This window comes from Mirounga angustirostris, unplaced genomic scaffold, assembly GCF_029215605.1.
Source record: "Mirounga angustirostris isolate CCGP_5_RB_7025 unplaced genomic scaffold, mMirAng1.0.hap1 SCAF_17, whole genome shotgun sequence".
NCBI lineage: Eukaryota > Metazoa > Chordata > Mammalia > Carnivora > Phocidae > Mirounga > Mirounga angustirostris.
This window is the reverse complement of record NW_026991725.1, coordinates 28966189-28987360: the sequence shown is the minus strand read 5'-3', so window position 1 is coordinate 28987360 and position 21172 is coordinate 28966189. Positions and strand designations below refer to the sequence as shown.

Sequence of the window (21172 nt, the reverse complement as noted above, 5' to 3'; positions counted from 1 at the left end):
ACAGACTCCCTGCATGAGGTGACCTCTATTCCTAGTTGCCTCTTCTCTCCTGGAGGAGCAAGGACTGTCAGCCCCACAGGTTCTCAGCATGCTGGTGCTTACCCTAGGAGATGGCTAGAAAGTAGAGTGCAAGCAGCCCGGCCAGGGCTCAGCATCTGCTGTTTTGAACCGGCCAGGAGCTGATGATGGAGCTGCCACTGTGGGGTCAGGGAAGCAAGCTTTAATGGGGACTTTGAAGTCAGGAATGGAGAGGGGAGGAGATAGGCCAGGACATCAGTCTTAACCCCCCATTTGCTGAGTTCCAGGCCAGAGCTTCAAGCACCGGAAGGTAATGAAAGATCAGATGGTGGGAGCACTTAACTAGATTCAGTGTGTTAATTCCCATGGATGTAAGGGGCTGGATCAGACAGGGACTTGCTACAGAGAACTGAGCTGGAAATACAGAGCCAAGAAACGAGAGAGATCCTTGGTTCTCCCGCAAGCTATACTGCTTCGAACACTCACGAACAATGTGGGATGTAAATAAAATGCCCCTATTCCCAACTGTGGTCTTGATCCTTTCAAGGATGCTTTCTAGACCAAGGAGATTCATCCAGTTTATAACCACTAGGACTTTGTCACATCTCCAGCGCTCCTTATAGTGCCTACGGGGGTGAGATGCTCACTCATGCTCATTCAGGACAGAGATGACAATTGACCTGCATTATCACCTAATATGAGGTATTTACATTTCAGGCCTTTCAGTTGTTTTATACAGTAAGTAGTAGTTTGTTCATAGACTGGGAACTGAGCTTCTGAGAGGCTAAAAGACTTATCCAAGGGTGCACAGCTAGTAAATGGCAATGTCATGATCTGAATCTAGGTCTGACTGGCTCCAGAGTTTGTACTTGTAGCCTGCTTCCCATAGGCTGGCCAAGCAGAACCTCTCCATCCAGGCTGAAGCTTAGGAATGCTAATCAATCGTGGCACCCTGGATTCAGAGAAGAGGAGGAAAGAACCTTCTTGCTAATAAGCAAGTGGAGAAAGATTGGAGTACACTATGGAGAGGCCCACTCCATCCCAGGCCTTGTTCCTTCCCTACATCCTCAGCCCCATGTGTCTATCCGAACGGGGCTTTTCAGCACTGGAAATCTGTCCAGCAGCTGAAGTCTTTCTTTTCTCTCCCCAGCACTCACTGCCCTAGGAAAAGACCCAGGGTCACAGCAGCTCCCCAGGGCCTTCACATATCCCCAGCGTCCATGGGAACTCTCCTCCCAGTCATTCACACACACTCTCCCGGGCTGCCTCTCCTGGTCCCAGTGGTGGCCTGAATTCTCAAGAGATGGATGGTCTGGGCCAGAGGCAGGGGGATGAAATGCCTGGCTGAGACAGAGCAAGAATCAGGATCAACTCCAAACCCTTTGGAGAATAGGGTCCAAGCTATGGAGAGCGAAGTTCAAAGAGGTTCTCCCTTATTGGGCTTCTGTTGATGCTCCTATAACATCTCAGCCCAGAATTGAGAAAAGAATACGATTTTCTGAGTACCCATGGGACAAGAAATGTGCTAATTGCTTTAAGTAGGTTATTTTTATTTAATCCTCACAATTCTGTAAGGTAGGTACTATTCTCCCCATTTCACAGATGAAAAACTGAGGCTTGGGTTAAATGTCTTGCCCCGGGTCACAGTAAGTGACACAAGAAAGAACCAGACTAATAACTGTCCCTAAAATCAAATCTCACTGCTCTGGACTAATGGGAGAAGGATTGTAAACTGGAGGGAAAGTCTCTTGAAATAGAAGAAATAAAATTCCTTTTTACTTCTGAGAACACAGTAAAACTTCAAGAACAGATTTCTGTAGACTACCGCTTCAGTAAACAGCTAAGATAAATTATGATAATATTTTTGTTACTATGCCAAGTCTTCAATAATTATTTCTATTTAAGCAATTCTACATTAGTAATTTGCTTAGTAAACCCTTTCTCCTTCCAGGTCATGTCACACTCATAGAAATTCTAATTTAGAAGGGTCTAATTGAGTGATGCAGACAGACTTAATGGATCCGGAGCGTAGGCCACAGGCAGACATGGGATCAGTTAGCTGCTTGAATGACCACTCTCTGAATACTTGGTCTTTTGCCACTCAACATCTTTTGAGTCTATGCCATCATCTGTAAAATGGAGGTAGCATCTCCCCATAGGATCATTGTAAGAGTTAAATAAGATGATTGTTAGAATTCCCCTGCACATGGCCTGCTCCTCTTCCTTCCAGAATGAGCAAGTGTCAGGAAACGGGTAGCAGGCTGGGGGAGAAGTAGAAAGTCCCTGACAATAGATGAAAAGGTTGCCACGTTCTGGGTGGTCCCAGTTCAGCACACCCTTGTCCCTCTTCAACCTTCTTCAGGCTGCTTCTCCCTATTGTGTGGGAGGGGGTGGCCAGGACTTGAAGCGCTACACAAATCAAGGCATTGCTATGCTATATGTAGCCCAAGGGAGCTGAGGGACCAGGCAGGGAAAGGAGGGCCAGCAACTCTTTTGCCTTGAGCTAAAGGAGTGCTGTGAGTGAGGAGATGCTGAAGAATGAACTGGACAAGGAACAGAAGATGCTTGAATTGGGGTTGGAATGAGGAGGACCCAGGCTGAAGGGCTGGGGGAATCACAGGAGAGGAAACATTAGGCCATATATAGTAGTGTCTCAGGGACTGGAGGTGCCAGGAGTGGGGGGGAACAGGAGCAGGCTGGGGCTGGAAGTTTCCAAATAACAGGGCTAGGCTGAGGCAGCCTCTAGAAGGTGCCTGGGGTAGGGAGGGTAAGACATCCCCTCCCCTAAAAGCAGGCAGTAAGTTCTAATGACCCTGCAGTTTTTGTCCAAGGACAGCCCCAAGAGCAACAGGCCTGGGGCCAGGAAAGTGCCTTTGTTACCACTTATCTTTCTGGGGAGACTACTCACACATTTAAAAAGCTTCTAAGAGGGTGTGGATGGTAGCGATTGGAAGGCTGCATCCGACTGTAGTAATGCTGACGTCGTAGGATCACGTCTTGTGAAGGACCAATTTTGAGCTGCGTATTGAGACACACCTGTCTCAGATGATGAATGGATGCGCAGGGATTTGAAATGTTTTGCCAAGATCCTTGTGGTGGGTGCTTTTGAATACCCAAATTACCTGGCTTCCTCCAAAGAACACTGTGGGAGGGGACTAATGCCTTTGGAGCCTACACGTTTTAGGCACTTCACATATTTTATTTCATCTTCACAAAGTCCCAACAGATGGATCTCATCCCCATTTTACAGATGAGGAAACCATGGCTCAGAGAGGGGAAGTAACAGCCAGATGGCACAGCAAGTAAATGGCTGAGCTATCCAACCAATAATGTTAACCGCTATAGACCAGCTTACAGTGGAAAGTTAACATAGCAAGTAATAATGGGACTTCATGTACATTTCACCATCACATTCTCACACCATCACATTCTCACACCATCGTAGAAATATGAGTAAACAAGTACAAACAGCTGGGCAGAGAGAACTTCCAGAAATTCAAAGACTGCACCTACTGCACTGCTTCTCACTAACGCAGGGTAGTTCCTGAGCCAGCACAGAATGGGTCCTCTCCCATATGCGTCCCCCCACCCCCATCTCCTGCACACACTTCACCTATCCCTCATTTGCAAGTAAATTGACCTTAATTTAAAATTCTGCCTTAATACAAGGAACTGCTAACTGGGCTCCGGGAACACTGGTGAGGGTCATCCTACTGTTCTTCCTTATACTACTTGTGTTAACATATTCAAAAAAATTTTTGACAACAACAAAAAATCTGCCTCACCCACCATCCCTGTGACAGAGAGAAACAGTATAATGTGTCCCACAGGTCAACTAAAACTGCTGGGGGTTCTGGAGAAAGGGGTGTGCTACTCATACCTGCCTCCCCATTAGCACATGCAATCAAGAGCTGCTTTAACGAGACGCTTCCTCACTATCCAGCCAGTCTGGGGCCCACAGGGCTTCCTGTTGCCAACAGGGAGCTTTCCGAAAATCCTACCTCTCTGAGCCTTTGCTCCCATCCCCCAGGACACAGCAATCTACTCTGAGTTTATCAGCCAAGTGGGGACCCTGGAAAATGTGTAATGGAAATAGTGACACACTGGAGTCTTCAAGTTGACCTTGCAGTTCCCAAACCACAGAGCCCCAGGGTGACTCTCAAGTTCTCAAACTGGGTTTTGATCCTTTCCTGCCTGGGCCCCATGTGAATAAAAAATGATGCAGTTCTCACAGCACCGGCCTCCACCACTCTGTGCCAGAGGCTTGGAAACCAGACCCCTTCCCTGTTTGAAGCCTGGGACTCTTTTTTTTTTTTTCCTTCCCTCGGGTAGCCTGTCTTTTTGTGCTAGCCATGGCAAGCTCTCAGTCACTCATTCACTCGGCGTGTACTTGCTAAGTACCTACCATGTGCGGCACTCTGCTCTAGAAGCTGACAGGCAATGGTCCTGCCTTCAGGGAACTCACATTCTAGGGGTTGCTAGATCCTGGTTGATGAGGAAGCAGAAGGCAAGCTGAGGACAAAGCACAAGCTGACACCCAACAACCCCCTCCCCCTCAGGTGGGATATATGTGACATTCCTCAGCCCTAAAGCTAAGGGAATGAAAAACAAACAGTTAACTTACAGAGATTACACTCCTTCAAGGCAGGAGTCTCCCTCAGTTTACCAATGTCTTAGTGATTTACAAGAAAAAAGCATTCTTACCAATAACCTAGCTTCCAGGAGAAAATGTAGATAAAATTAAATGTCCTTATAACGTGCAGCCCATTGACCAATACTTGAGGCAGGCATAGTATAATGTTCTTCCAGGAAGCTCCCAACTGTCTTAATGTTAATGCCTTGCTAGAGGGAAAAACAACCTTAACTTGACAAGGGCAAGGCCTCCAGTATCTCGTAGGTCCTGTTTAGCATATGAAAGTTCTGAAAACCTCCCTTTTCCCTTACCTCCCCCAACTCCAAGTATATCATCAATTGCTCCTCACAACCCCAGTGCCCCTCTTTCTGCCCATGGGTCCCGTCCCAGTACTTTAATAAAACCATCTATTTGCACCAGAGACATCTCAAGAATTCTTTCTTGGCCGTCGGCTTCAAACCCTAACATCTTTCCTACATCACTGGTGACTGTATCAGAGATCCTCTGGCTTAGGTTTCTGGCTTCAGTTTACCACCTATAACTGGATTAAAAGATGTCACTAGCTGGCAAGGTGATAAAAGAAGAGTTATATTTCTGGTTTTTTTTTTTGTTTTTTTTTTTTTAACTATCTGCAGGTTAAACAGCTTAGCTTCCATGGGTCTTATTATTTCCCTTTTTTCTTTTTTTTTAAGATTTCATGTTTTTATTTTAGAGAGAGAATGAGCAAGAGACAGAGAGGGCATGAGCGGGGGTTTGGGCAGAGGGAAGGGGAGAAGCAGACTCTCCTGCTGAGCAGGGAGCCTGACGTGGGGCTCGATGATCCCAGGACTCTGGGATCATGACCTGAGCCAAAGACAGACGCTTAACTGACTGAGCCACCCAGGCACCTCATTATTTCCATCTTTAAAAGGTTTCTCTACCAGAAGAGAGACAGGGCTACAGGCTTGGTAGTAAGGTAACAAATACAGAAAGAGTATTGTTCCCAATCTCCATGAAGAATGGTCAATGCTAAAAGATAGGAAGCCTTCCTCAGCAGTTTCATCCATGAACTTATAGGAAAATAATACCTAATGAACATTTATATGTGTTATTAATATATGAAATATACATATATAATCAAATGTTTTGACACCACTTTAAAGTTTTGTGGGTTTTTTTTTTTAAGATTTATTTATTTGAGAGAGGGTGTGGGACAAGGGGCAGAGGGGGAGAATGTCATGCAGACTCCCTGCCCAGCGCAGAGCCTGACGCAGGGCTCGATTCCACAACCCTGAGATCATGACCTGAGCAGAAACCAAGAGTCGGACGCCAACCGAGCCACCCAGGTGCTCCACCACTTTAAAGGTTTTTGTTGAAATCTTAATATGCCGCACAAAAATGCACTATCAAAAGTGTACAGCTCAGATGTGGTAACTGAACACATCTGTGTATTCAACCTCCAGATCAAGAAAAGAACAGGACCAGTTCCCCAGAAGCCCCCTCATATTCCCCATGACTAATCTTAGCTCTAGGTAACCACTATCCTTACTCAAGAGCACAGGACACTTTAGCCTGTTTTTGAACTTCATATAAATGGAAAGTTTTGTGAGATTCATCTATCTTGTGTGTGATTGTAGATGGTTCATTCTCATTGCTGCATTAGGTACCATTGTGTGACTAGAACATTTCATCTATCCTTTCTATAGTTGTTGGACATTTGGGGGCTTTCCAGTTCTCTGGCTATTACAAATAGTGCTGCTATGAACACATTAATACATGTAGTTTGTGTACATCTGTACACATTTCTGTGGAATTTCCATGGAATTGCAGTCACAGCGTAGGCATGGGTTTGGCTTTAGTAGATATTGCCATTTTCTAAAGCAATTTGTACCAATATAGAATTGCACTAGCAGGATGTTAGTTTTAATATTTTAATCAGCATATGTAGTAATGTTGTCTCCTGTGTTATTTTAGCTTGATGTGTTATCATATTTTCATATATTTACAAGGTCATCACACTTGTCATTTTAAATACATTTGTAGAGAGGGAATGTGATAAGGAAGGGGTTGGGGATGAATGGGGCACTGCGAGTTCAGCGGGGGGAGAGGGGAGGAGAACTTAAATACAGAGGCCAAGCAGGTAATGAAAATGATTCAAGCAGCTAAGTGGGAACAGTGCCTGCCCTGCACAAACAAATATTACTCAGAAGTAGCCGCCGATGAAACTAGAGGCTCAAAGGGAGGATTTTTTTTTTTTTTCACTATTTAGAGAGAAGCCAAAGATCTGGATTTTAAACTTTTGGCAATTAATGCATACTTTTAGAAAACATCCTACCGGCCAAACAAAACTTCTGTCAGTGGGCCAGATGGCCAGCCCTCTGGACTAGCAGTTAGTTCCGGCCTGGCTTTCGGGGTAGGAGGGTTTGACCTGTAGCAAGTCACCTCATTTGTTAGAGCTTAATTTCCTGTGGTCAAAAGAGTAAAATAGAAGCCTATCCTTTTGTACAGTGATGGTCAAATGAGATAATTCAGGAGTACAGGAGTTGTCAAACACCATACAAAGTAAAGTACTCTCCCATCTCCTTGGGACGCCTTCCGTTGTAATGCACGGACTCCCTGTACTTAAAGCATTTGAGGTGTTTCCAGATTCCTTCGAGGCGAGGCAGTTTAAGGCTGGACATTCCCATGCATACAAATTCTCCAGAAAGTCCTTTGAAGGGGATCCTGCTGGGATGCAAGGGGTTAAGAGGAAATAGCCTATTAGGGTTTTGCTAATCTGAGAAGTCCAGGACTTCAAAAGTATCTAAAATGCCACTAACAGCCAAGACTCAAAGGAGGTAGGATGATTAACCCGACGAGGGGCAGTAGGAGCAGAACCTAGAACGGGGCGTCAGCATCCTGATGTGTCACACTGGACCCAGGCCTCGGCGGCGCGCACAGAAGACAACTCCGGGGCTCGTAGGACAGACCTAGGATGCTCAGGTAAGGCGTGTCCTCGCGGCGCCGTTGGTAGCCCGCCCAAACCGAGGCACTGGCCGCGGGGGCCTGCTGTCCCGAGAACCAAGCTGGAGGGATGAATTGTCCCGGGGGCGAGGTCTGCGCCCACCCACGTCCAGACTCCACGCGGGTGGCACCGACACAGTCGGCGCCCCCGGGACCGCCCGGGAGCGCGCGAGGGCCCGACCGTAGAAAGTTGGACGCCCGCGCCGCCGCCCGCGCGCTCCGGGGCGCCCCCTCCCACCCGGGCGCCACGTGCCGCGCGCCCCCTGCTCCCAGGCCGCGGCGGGACGCCCCCGCCCCCACCGCGGCGCGTAGTGCGCAGGCGCCTCCCCGCGGGTCCGGGCGGCGGGAGCGGGAGGCGGCGGCGGGAGCGGCTTCGGCCTCGGCTGGAGACTCAGGCGAGGGCGGCGGCGCCGAGAGTTGGAGGAGAGGTGCGGGTGGCGGCGCAGGCGATGGCGACGCGGGGCACATGAGGCGGCGGCCGGTGGGACGGGCCGAGGCCCGGCGGAGGAGGCGGCTCCGGGGGAACACGCCGCCCGGTGAGGGGCGGCCGCAGGGCGGGCTGAGGAGCGGGCAAAGGGCGGGGCCCGGGGGGGCGGGAGAACTTGTGGGGAGGCCGGAGGGGGGGGGCGCGGGGGACGGGGGTCCCGGGAAGAGTGCGGCGGGGGGGGCGGGAGGGGCTGCTGCTGAGACTTCCCGCCAACCCCGGAGGGGCGTCTGGCCGGCGGCTCGCCGCTGCCCCCTGCGCTCCCTCCCCCTTTGTCCCTGGGCGCGCGGTTCCCAAATTGGGAGGGAAACGGCCGGGGGGTGGGCCCGGGCGGCGGCGGCCGCGCCGGGCGGGCGAGGACCCCGGGCGCGCACTTGGGCGGCGCTCGGCGGTGCTCGCAACTCCTCGGGGCGGTTAGGGGCGCAGGGCCGCGCCGGGGCCGCCCCTCGCCGCCGGGGCGCTTCGCGGGCTGGTCTTTGTCTCCCGACGCTCGGCCCCTGACATCTCTCCGGGCGGCGTGCGGTTCGTTTGACTCCTTCCTCTAACAGCGCTGCCGGGACTCCTGCCTCCCGTCCGTGTTGGAGACAAGATTTAGTTCGAGGGCTGGAAGGAGGGAAACGGGGGGCGGGGGGGAATGGCGCGGTCGCCTCTTCATTAACATGTTTCCTTTACCTAAAATGATTTTCTTCCACTTCGTGAAACTTTGGACAATTATTTTGTTTTCCCTTCGGTCTGCAGATTCAAAATGAAGAGAAGGCGCTAAAGCTGCGACTGTGGCCAATTGTGTGGTTGGTGGCTGCGTTTGGAGCTTTGAGTTGAAAGGATTTACGTGAATGTGTGGTTTAGCATTTGCGTTGTTTTCCTTCCCTTGTGATTGTTTCTTAAGATTGGGATTACTTTTTCTTTGCGAAGTGGGCGAGTTCGGATTTATGATTTGAAGGAATGTTTGTTCATTGAGAACCTGCAATGGTGCAGATTTCATTGTGCTCACGCTTTATTTTGTTAGCCTCAAGACCGTACTTTGTGGAATCGAGTAAATCAACATAGAGTAAGTTCTGGATAAGCATTATCTTGTGCCTGATTAGTCTAAAACTGTTACACGTTCGTGTTGTGTATACTTTGAAGTGAGTATGTGGGAAAGCGCTATAAAAACCAAGCAGTCTAAATGAAGGGGACTTTAATTCCTAATAAACGGAGAACAGCATATCGCGACTACATCACATATCTGTAGAAAAGGGGATTAATAATGTAATTTAGGGATCAAATCCTTTACCTCCTAAAGAGGGTTTAGGTATTATTCAGAGTAAGAATGCAGAAAAGTAAGCTTAATTCCAGAGCTTCTGACTAAATATATTGTGAATTGTGGTTACCACGTTTCCTGGAGTTTTGTTGGTTTTATTTTTTTTGGAATTTAGCATAGTATGTTGCAGTTGCTTTAGATTTCTTAAGTGCTATGTAATGGCAGAATTAAAGAAATGAACTGACTCTTCTGGGTAAAAGGTAAAAAGCTGTGGTAAACCCCATCTTAGGGTGAGCCAGATATTTGTGAGCAGAGTATTGTAAGGAAAGGACATTTTGGAGAGAATACATAGGAGCCATACAGAAGTTCTACCTGTCTTATTTGTCCTGATTTGTAATGGTTTGATACTGTTTACTGCTTGTCTTAAACTGTTGTGCGCTTTTCCAAAGCATTTCAAACATCCTTTCTAAAAGTCAGCGCTTTTAGCTTCTTTTTTAGGTTGTGTGACTTCAGAATTGGTTTTTTATCTGTGCTAGGTAGCCACCACGGTTCTCTCAAAAAGGAGCGAAGGACCCAGAGACCTTCAATTCAGTTCATGAAGATAGAATTGACTTTTAGCCTTAAGTCCAAAGGATTTAAGAAGCTAACATACCTTCAGCATAACAGTTTTACTTAAATACTGTTACCCTTAATAATTATTTTTATTCCTATTTTATATTTGTATAAATTAGCAAAAGGGAAGGACTAGAGGGTCTGTCTCTGATTAGCTGCACCACCACCCTAGCTCCAGGCTCTTCTATTAAGTCAGTAATTGGGATCCTAGAATACAAAATACATAATTAAAATCTAGAGTATCATTCTCTTAATAAATGCATAGTTTCTTCTATGCCTAATGCAGTGCAAAGAGAGGAGTTCCAAAATGCTGGGCTTTTTATTTGAGGTTTGTTCACATTTCAAAATAAATGAGTTGTGTTCCCTTCTTTTTTTCATTATTAGTCTGGATAGTTAGTGGAACTGGGAGTATACTTCTTTATTTCCAAATTGGTGCTTTTTTTTTTTTTTTAACTTGCAAATGTATGTATTTATTTTTACTAATTGGTGCTTTTCTTGTAGCATAAAAACGTGTGGCTCCTACCCAAAATATCTGATAGAAATTTAGGCAAAGAAAAATGGGATTACTTTTTTTTTTTAGACCATTTCTTTGAGAATACATAGGATAATAGATTTTAGTTGGTATCATTAACCTACAACACAGTTCTGCACTGTTAATATCAGCTAAGTGCCAACAATTTTCAGACCTACTGCCGCAACTGATGGGTTTAGTTTTTGTGGAAATAAGAAGGACCTATTCTTTTATCTCTGAGCATTGCTATTTTATCCAGCTCTTTAGAATGAATGACCAGACAGTACTGGGCTGCCATACAGGAGTAGTACATTCTTGAATTTTGCAAACACTGTAGGGGTTGACAACCTTCAAGTTTGTCTTTGAAGCCTGTGTGTGGAATGTGTTGCCCAAAGAATTTCTCGCCCCCCCGCAGGACAGGGATGAGATCTCTTTGCAGATACCATTTTATTTCTAAGAAAAGAAGTGTTCTGTGGAATGAGTAGAACCCTCAGAGTTTGTATTTTTGAGCTATACCGCTTTTTGCACCAGCACAATTTGGACATGGTACTGTGGTGGCCGTTCATTCATGTAGTGAATTTTTTTTTTTTTCATTCAGTTATTTGCTAGAATGCTAGATGCTGAAGATGAATACTGTATGGTTTTTGCTCTCAAAATGCTTACAGCTTAACATGCTGAAAGATTTAGCAATTTGGAAATTCTCTGAAATCTTTGAAACAAAAGAATGTACAGGATTTTGGAGTAAGTTTTTGTGTTTTTTCGCTATAGAAATGAAATAAACTTCATTCTTATTATCCTCTAATCTCTAAACTGGATATTCTAGTCTCATATAGTTGCAAAGATTATTTTCATCTGTCTCTGTATGATTTATCAGTTTTGACTGAATTTATTGTTACTTAACTGAGTTATAACATTTCTTTTGGGAATGTTCAGAATAAGGTAGATCTGGACTTTCTGTTTTTAGGGAATTCCCTTTGACTCATTCTTGGACCTCAGATTCCTAAATGCCCATTTCAGAATAGGTGTTTATTTTATTTTTATTTATTTATTTATTTGGGAGAGACAGAGATGGTGAGAGAGAGCTCAAGCAGGAAGGAGGGGGAGAAGCAGACACCCCGCGGAGCCGGGAGCCCGATGCGGGGCCCCGGGATCATGACCCGAGCCGAAGGCAGACAGACGCCCAACCATCTGAGCCACCCAGGCGCCCCTATTTTTATATTTTTTAAGATTTTATTTATTGGGACGCCTGGGTGGCGCAATTGGTTAAGTGTCTGCCTTCAGCTCAGGTCACGATCCCAGGGCCCTGGGATCAAGTCCCACATTGGGCTCCTTGCTCAGTGGGTAGCCTGCTTCTCCCTCTGCCTGCTCTACCTGCTACTCCCCTTGCTTGTGCTCTCTGACAAATAAATAAAATCTTAGAAAGATTTTATTTTTTTATTTGAGAGAGAAAGAGGGCGCATAAGCGCAAGGGGGGAGGGGCAGAGGGAGAAGCAGACTCCCCGCTGAGTAGGGAGCCAGACATAGGGCTCAGTCCCGGGACCCTGAGATCATGACCTGAACCAAAGGCAAACGCTCAACCAGCTGAGCCACCCAGGCACCCCAGTAGGTGTTTATTTCAGTTCAAAAATTTCCTTCCTGAAGTACTCTTTTCTCCTGGCTTCTGATTTCCCCCACTTACTCTCTGGCTGTTCCTTCAGGTTTTTCCCCCCCATCCTCTTCTGCCAGATCTTTATTTTATTTTTTTTTAATATTTTATTTTATTTATTCATGAGAGAGGCAGAGGCAGAGGGAGAAGCGGGCTCCCCGCAGAGCAGGGAGCCAGATGCTGGACTCATGACCTGAGCTGAAGGCAGATGCTTAACCGACAGAGCCACTCAGGTGCCCCTCTACCAGGTCTTTAATTGATGGTCTTTCTCAAGTCTTGGTCCTCTAATTTCATCCATTCTGTGGCTTCAGTTACAATATGTATTTTGAATACTCCCCGATTTTTGTCTGCCTTCCAGACTTCTTTTCTGATCCCAGCTGCCTACTCAACATCTCTGCTTAGCTTTGGGGATACTTTGAGTTGAGATGCCCAGACTGACCTCAATCGTGGCTCCAAACCTAGACCTTCACTGTACCATTTCATTAAGTGGCTCTACCAACAACTTACTGAGGCCAGACTTGTGTTTCTCTACCTTTAGTCTCCCCATCCTAGTCTAGGTCAACTTTTCCTAAGATTATTATAGTCAGTTATAAATGGTCTTTCCACATTCGATCTTATTTTTAAAAGGGAGGGTAGTATGAGATATTTAAGACAGAAAAAGTAATGAATAATACTATAATAAATACTTAACTACCTTGCAGCTTAGGAAAATAAAATATTACCAGTAAAGGTCAGGTGTTTCCCCACCTGATTGTATCCTCCTTCCCCCAACCTCCATTGTAGACCTCCTTGCCAGAGGTAATCACTAATTGAATTTATTATTCCTTTGCACTTCTTTATACTTTTACTATATACATACATACCCTAAGCAGTATATCCTCATCTAGTCTTCTCACAGCAGCTAGAATTGTCTTGTCTTATAAAACAAATTTAACCAAGTCACTTACCTGAAAACTTGTTTTCCTTTTAAGGCCTTCCCTCTTCATTTAACAAGGTGTGATCTGGCCTTCCCTAGCATCATGTCTTTGTACTTACTTTTCTTGTTATGAGTGGTGTGGCTTGCTGATCTTTTTTTTTTTCCTTTTTTCTTTCTTCCCCCCCCCCCTCTATTCCTTAAAGGCTCAGAGCTCACCCAAAGCCTTTGTACATGCTGTAGCTAATTATTCTGCCTGGAAAGCAGCCCCTCAATTCTTCAAAATATGCTTAAATATCACTTTTGTGGAGAAATCTTTCCTGATCCTCCTAGATTCAGTTAGAGAACTCAATAACATACTCTTACAGCACCCTGCACTTCTGTTACAGTTTTGATTAATTATTTGTATAATGCCTATTTCACCATTAGACTGTTCTGTATATTTCATTAAGTCAGGAGTAATATCTAACTTGGGCAGCCCAGTATCACAGCACCTAGCTCATAGTTCATTTCTTTCTTTCTTTCTTTCTTTTTTTTTTTTTTTTAAGATTTTATTTATTCATCTGAAACACAGATACAGAGAGAGATCATGAGCAGGGGGGAGAGGCAGGCTCCCAACAGAGCCAGGAGCCGGATGTCGGCCTCCATCCCACTTGAGCTGAAGGCAGACGCTTAACCATCTGAGCCACCCAGGCGCCCTCATAGTTCATTTCTGTATTCAACAATTACTTGAGTGCTTACTAGTTTCTCTTTTATTTATAATTGATGATTGTAGCAAAGTAACTTCTTTTTTTTTTTTTTTTAAGATTTTTCTTATTTATTTGACAGAGAGAGACACAGCGAGAGAGGGAACACAAGCAGGGGGAGTGGGAGAGGGAGAAGCAGGCTTCCTGCAGAGCAGGGAGCCCGATGCGGGGCTCGATCCCAGGACGCTGGGATCATGACCTGAGCCGAAGGCAGATGCTTAACGACTGAATCCTATTCTTGGTTTTGGCTCAGGTCATGATCAGGTTGTAAGATTGAGCCTCACGTCACTTCGGGCTCTGAGCTCAATGCAGAGATGCTTGAGTTTCTCTCTCCCCCTCTCCCTCTGCCCCTTACCTGCTGGCTCGCTCGCTCTCAAATAAATAAATAAATAAAATCTTTATTTAAAAAAAGAAGCCTCATTATTTTATGTTTTTTGCACTATTGGTCTTATATGCCGATACAGTGCTAGTTCTTGGTAAATACTTACTGATGTAAACTTGCTAATAGCCATGGCCTGAGCAATCTTCAGTAGTTTTAATAGACCAAAAATACAGTGGTCACCAATGAATGGTATAGTATACACAATGGGTACACTTGCCTCCCAGGAAAATAATCATAGCTGGCTTAGGCAGGCTGTTAGATGTAATAAAGAAATTGAAGATTAGGTTTTTTCTTTGACATCCTATACCTAGTTCCGATTTTCATTTCTTCTATTTGTGGGCCAAGCTTCAGTATAATTAATATCCAAAAAAACTGGGACAGTTTATATACATTAAGGCCAGTGTTGATAGTTTTGCACTTCAGTATTTTACTTTGTAGACTTTTTTGGGGTAGGTAATGTATTAGGTATTATAAAATCCTAAAGATATGAAAGGAATTGCTTTTTGGGGTAGGTAATGTATTAGGTATTATAAAATCCTAAAGGTATGAAAGGATTTGCAGTGAAAAGTAAGTCTTCCTTTATTCTCTTCCCACTCACTCATTTTTTTTCTGCTGAAGCAATTACTGTTTACCTTTTTTTGTGAATTCTAGAGGTATCCATGGATTCAGTAATTCTCCACATATATACATAAATGGTAGGATACTTACATGTACTGTTCTACAGACTGCATTGTTCGCTAATGTATCTTAGTTTATTTCATATCTTCAGAGATAGAGCTCTCTCATACTTTTTAACTACCAGATGTGCTGTCATTTGTTTACCCAGTCCCTTCCTGATAGACTTTTTTTTTTTTTTTTAAGATTTTATTTATTTATTTGACAGAGACACAGCGAGAGAGGGAACACAAGCAGGGGGAGTGGGAGAGGGAGAAGCAGGCTCCCCGTGGAGCAGGGAGCCGGATGCGGGGCTCGATCCCAGGACCCTGGGATCATGACCCAAGCCGAAGGCAGGCGCTTAACGACTGAGCCACCCACCGCCCCCCTGATAAACTTTTAAATTGTTTCCAGCACATTATCAACAGTGTTTCATTGAATATTCTTCTACATTATTTTCTATGTCTGTGAACATATTTGTTAGATAAACACTGAGAATTGGAACTGCTGGGTCAAAAGGTGTGTGCATTTCATATAACCAGTTCACCCCACCACTTGCAGTAAAGCACAAAGAATGTCTCTTTCTGTACACCCTTCCTTGTCAATGATCTCAGTTCTTAAATCTTTTCCAATTGGATAAATGAAAATGAAAAGTAGTATGGTGCTATAGTTTTAATTTGTAATTCCTTAATTACAAGTGATACTATATATCTGTTCATATTGTTAAAAACTATATTTCTTTTTCTGAGACCTCTCCATATCCATTGCAGATTTTTCTATTGAGTGGTCTTATTATTGATGTTAAGAGTTCTTTATGTGTTAGAGAAATTAGCCTTTTATTCTGAGAGCTGCAAATCGTTTTAAGCATTCAGTATATCTTTTGAGTTATTAACAGTATTATTTTTTTGCTTTCCAAAAATTATACTGTGTATTATTGAATTTGTCATTTCTTTCATTTGACCTCTAGGTTTTGTATCATTTTAAAAGTCTTCCATACTCAGATTATTAAGAAAAACATGTCCATGGTTTTGTCTAACTTCCATTGTTTTGTTTTTAATTTAATTTTTTTTTTAAGAATGCTTGGCATATAGTAAGTCCTCAGTACCTGTTAATTCTTTTTTTTTTTTTTTTTAAGATTTTATTCGTTCATTTGAGATAGAGAGAGAGCGCGCATGAGTAGGGGGGAGGCAGAGGGAGAGGGAGAAGCAGACTCCCCGCTGAGCTGGGAGCCCGATGCGGGGCTCGATCCCAGGACCCTGGCATCATGACCTGAGCCAAAGGCAGTCGCTTAACCAACTGAGCCACCCAGGTGCCCCGCACTGTCACCTTTCTGCATGGTCTGAAAATGAAATTAAACACTAAACCCACATAGTACAGTAAAAAAATCACTAGGTCTCAAATTGTATTCTAGGCTTTGCACCTAATTAATTGTGTGATCTTTTTTTGTTTGTTTGTTTTTTAAAGATTTTATTTATTTATTTATTTGACAGAGAGAGGGAGAGGGAGAAGCCGGCTTCCCGCTGAACAGGGACCCTGATGCAGGGCTCAATCCCAGGACCCTGGGATCATGACCTAAGTTGAAGGCAGATGTTTAACCAATGAGCCACCCAGGCGCCCCTAGTTGTGTGATCTTCAGCACATCATCATGATCTTTAGTATCCTCTTCAGTAAAATAAGGATATTAGTCTCATACTCTGATACCAAACAATCGGCCACTACAGAATAATTGATTGAAAATTAACCTTAGAATCCATGCAGGTATTATCTGTAAACTGTATAAATAGTATTTTACAAATATGTATGGCCTTGTCAAATGTATGTGTAGATGATACTATGATAAATAAACTACAAGTTTATTTTAAAACTTTACCAGTGTATGATAGAGTTTTAATCTTTTTCTTTTTTCTACAAAGACAAATACTGTATGCATAGCCACTATTATTTAGGGCTCCAGAAAATCTCTTGCAATTATTACATAAAGGCCTTAAGACCCTAAAAGTTGGGGGTGTTCCTGGGATATGTCTCTGTCTCTCTCTCTCTTGCTCTCTTTTTTTTTAACTTTAATTTTTTTTTTTTTTTTTAAGATTTTATTTATTCATTTGACAGAGAGAGATCACAAGCAGGGGGCGGGGGCAGAGGGAGAGGGAGAAGCAGGCTCCCTGCTGAGCAGGGAGCCCTATGCGGGGCTCCATCCCAGGCACCCCTAGATTTTAATTTTAAGTAATCTCTACACCCAACGTGGGGCTCAAACTCACAACCTCGAGATCAAGTGTTCCGTGCTCTGCTGACTGAGCCAGCCAGGTACCCCTTGGGATCTCTTTTTAAGAGACCTGATTGATTAGCCTGTCTAGATTTGTCTAAAGAATGTTTTGTGAGAGAAACCATATAATACTTTATGAAAGGGGATTTGTTGTTTTTGTGTCTAACTCAACTAGCTTGCTTTGACCTTACATTCCAATTCAGTAGTAGATGTTCATGTTATTCAGAGTGAAAGCTTTGTATTTATTGAAGGTTGAGCAGGTCAACCTGCACTTCTCAGATTCACTTAGGAAAGTTTTTTAGTGTCTCAGTTCTTTTACTGAATTGTGTATCTGAAGCCATTGTATCCTATTACACTCAAACTCAGAAAAAAGGATGGAAAAATATGTTACGATTTGTAATATATCCTGGGAAGGAAATTATGTATACATAGCTTGCAAAGCATTCTACTGAAGAGATTTATTTTGATTACTAGTTCATTATGGTTACTAGTTCAGTGAGAAATTTAAATCAACCTTAGCAATTTTTTTTAAAGATTTTTATTTATTTATTTGACAGAGACACAGCGAGAAAGGGAACACAAGCAGGGGGAGTGGGAGAGGGAGAAGCAAGCTTCCCGCTGAGCAGGGAGCCTGACATGGGACTGCAGCCCAACGTGGGGCCCGATCCCAGGACCCTGGGATCATGACCTGAGCCAAAGGCAGACACCTAACGACTGAGCCACCCAGGCGCCCCAACCTTAGCATTTTTTTTTAAGTAAGCTCTACACCCAGTGTGGGGCTTGAACTCACTATCCCAAGATCAAGAGTCCCACACTCCACCAGCCAACACCCCCCCACCATCTTAGCATTTTGAATCCCTGGTAAAATGCTCTTCTTCTTTTTTTTCTTCTTCATTTGAGAGAGAGAGAGTACAAGCTGGGGGGAAGGGCAGAGGGAGAAGGAGAAGCGGTCTCCCCACTGAGGGAGCCCCACATGGGGCTCGATTCCAAGACCCTGGGATCATGACCTGAGCCGAAAGGCAAACGCTTAACCGACTGAGCCACCCAGGCACCCCTAGAATGCTTTTAATAGAAGTTTATTTCCTACTGGGGTACCTGGCTGGCTCAGTCAGTGAGACATGAGACCCTTGATTTTGGAGTTGTGAGTTCAAGCCCCATGATGGGTGTAGAGCTTACTTTAAAAAAAAAAAAGAAGAAAGTTCCTGTTGCATTTTATTTGCCTCAGAAAACCATTGGTTTTTTTCTTTGTGGTTTGAAATAACATACACATCAGCATGGTTTTTTGAGGTAGGAAAATAGAGATGAGATCTGTGCTCAGAATAGTGGTCTTACTAGATTCCCGTTTAGCTAATCTTCAAAGCCTTAAAGTAATAGATTATTTTGTTTTAAATAATTCAGCATGTTAACATTTAGTATTTTCTCTCAGGAGAAATCTCTTGGGTTTGTACTGAATCTCATGGGCATATTCTTATCCCAACAGAAGAATCCTTGATATGAAGGAGAAAAAAATGAAATGGAGTGATTAGGACAGAAAGTATGAATTTTGTAACATTTTCACATGTCAAAGATTTACTTTCTAGGAAATCTTACAATGGAGACTGGGAGGCGCCTGGGTGGCTCGATGGGTTAAGCAGCTGACTTCGGCTCTGGACATCATCTCAGGGTCCTAGGATCAAGCCCTGAGTTGGCTCAGTCTGCTTGTTCCTCTCCGACTCTGTGCCTTTCCCTGCTTGTGTTCATGCATGTGCTCTCTCTCTCTTGATCTCTCTCTCAAATAAATAAAATCTTAAAAAAAAAATAATGGAGACTGGTTAAGTTTTTGGTGGCTATTTTAATTACCATTTTCTCAAATAAAGGTAACTCTTTCCAAATACTCAGTATCAGACATTTAGTAAACAGCAGGTAGCAGTGGCAACAACTAGGTATTTCAAGGGAATATTGGATATGTTCATTTTCTCTGTTGTTTCTGGACCATTTTTAAAGGTATTTATTTAAAGAGAGAGAGAACACGAGCAGGGGGGAGGGTTGGAGGGAGAGGGAGAAGCAGACTCCCCGCTGAGCAGGGAGCCTGATGCAGGGCTCAATCCCAGGACTCCTGAATCATGACCCAAGCTGAAGGCAGACGCTTAACTGACTAAGCCACCCAGGCACCCCCGGACCATTTTATAGTGAGTTTCTAAAGGAATGTAAAGAGCAACATTATGATAGTAAGCTGCTATATATGACATCATGTCAGAATACTACTCTTGTGGGGTGCCTGGCTGGCTCAGTTGGTGGAGCATCTGACTCTTGATCTCAGGGTCATGAGTTTGAGCCCCATTTTGGATGTGGAGATTGCTTAAATAAATAAACTCTTTTAAAAACTTCTAAAAAAAAGAACACTACTATCTTTTGATATATCCTTACAAATTACGAATTACCCTCTAGACTCTGTTTTACTCTGGAGTGGAATTTTATGTAAGTTCTGTCTTGGACCCCTTTATGCAGGGGGGGTGTAGTAACTATCAGGTTTTATGAGATGGTTATACCTTTCTGTGATATATCCATTACTTAATTAGGTCTTTATGAGTATATGCAAATATGAAATTTGTGCCCCGACCTACTTTTTAAATTTCCCTCAGGGCTTTTGTTGCATAGGAAAGCTTTGCCAACTCCTTTATTACATGTTTATTGTAGGAAATACTGAAAAGCAAAATAGAAACCGTTCAAAAGCCATTGTCAATGTTCGTGTATTTCCATTCAGACAGACTATCTTACTGGAGGGTTTTTGTTTGGTTGGTTTTTGTCTCTTTACAACATAGGAGAATTTTCTCACATAATGAAATATTCTCTTTTTTTTTAATTAATATTTTATTTATTTAGTTGACAGCACAAGCAGGGGGAGCAGCAGGCAGAGGGAGAGGGAGAAGCAGGCTCCCCGCTGAGCAAGGAGCCCGATGTGGGACTCGATCCCAGGACCCTGGGATCATGACCTGAGCCGAAGGCAGACACTTAACCGACTGAGCCACCCAGGTGCCCCTGAAATATTCTTCTTAAACGGGTCACAAATTGGCAGGCTTTATTCAGCCAATAAGATTATCTGGCTCAATATTATTTAAATGTTGGATAAAAATAAAATATTTAAATGCCTGGGTGGCGCAGTCAGTTAAGTGTCCAACTCTGGATTTCTGCTCAGGGCATGATCTCAGGGTTTTGAGATCGGGCTCTGCACTGGGCATGGAGCCTGCTTAAGATTCTCTCTCTCCCTCTGCATTCCCCACCACCCCCCCTGCATTTTATTATATATTTTATATTTTATTATATATATATTGTAACTTATATATATTATATTTAGTTGCTAATGTGAAATAAAAGGAGACAGGTAGGAATGTAAATTGTTACAACCCTCTTTGGAAAAGTACTGACCTACCGAAGCTGACATGACAGTTTGCTTCTAGGTATTCAACAGGAAGTCATACACATATTCACCAGAAGACATATATGGAATGTTATGGTAGCATTATTCATAATATTCAAAACTGGAAATTGCTCAAATGCCCATCAGCAGTAGAATGGATAAATTATGGTATATTCACACAACAGCAATATAGTAAAGCAAAGAGAATGAACAGACTAGAACTAAATGCAGCAAAATTGGTGACTCTCAACAGATGCTGAACAAAGGAAGTCAGGCACAAAAGAGTTTATTCTTTCTGATACAAGAAACTCCATTTTGTATTTATATTAAGTTCAAGAACAGGTAAACCAGTGGGTCTCAATGTGGTATAATATTGTTCCCCAAGGGGGATTTGGCAATGTCTGAAGTCCTCTTTGGTTGCTATAACTGGAAGAGACCAGGGATGCTGCAAATCACCCCCTATGGTGCAAAGGACAGTCCCTCACAACAAAGAACTATCCCTGGGCTAAACTAATCTGTACTGTTGGAGGAAGGATGGTGGTTTCCCTTGGGTAGGAAGGGGTGTGATTGTGGCTCTGGTGGGTGGTAATGTTTTGTTCTTGATTTTAGTGCTGGTTACAGGGTCTGTTCAGTTTGTGACAATTCATTGAACTGCATGCTTATATTTATGCAGCTTTCTGTAGGTATTTTCCATT

General features: G+C 43.8%; 1 protein-coding gene across 10 annotated transcripts in view; it reads left to right on the top strand.

Moving 5' to 3' along the window:
- The first annotated feature begins 7253 nt into the window (after positions 1-7253).
- Positions 7254-21172, top strand: part of GJC1 (gap junction protein gamma 1) — a 42859-nt gene continuing 28940 nt past the window's right edge. For 2 of the 10 annotated variants that reach the window (XM_045888761.3, XM_054510784.2), the window contains exon 1: positions 8392-8639. The gene's annotated coding sequence lies outside the window, so the exon portion shown is untranslated. Of the gene's footprint in view, positions 7613-8020; positions 8170-8391; positions 8640-8665; positions 8689-8708; positions 9166-21172 lie in introns of those variants that run through there. The other 8 variants (XM_045888759.3, XM_054510782.2, XM_064583123.1 and 5 more) reach the window with 7 other exon arrangements.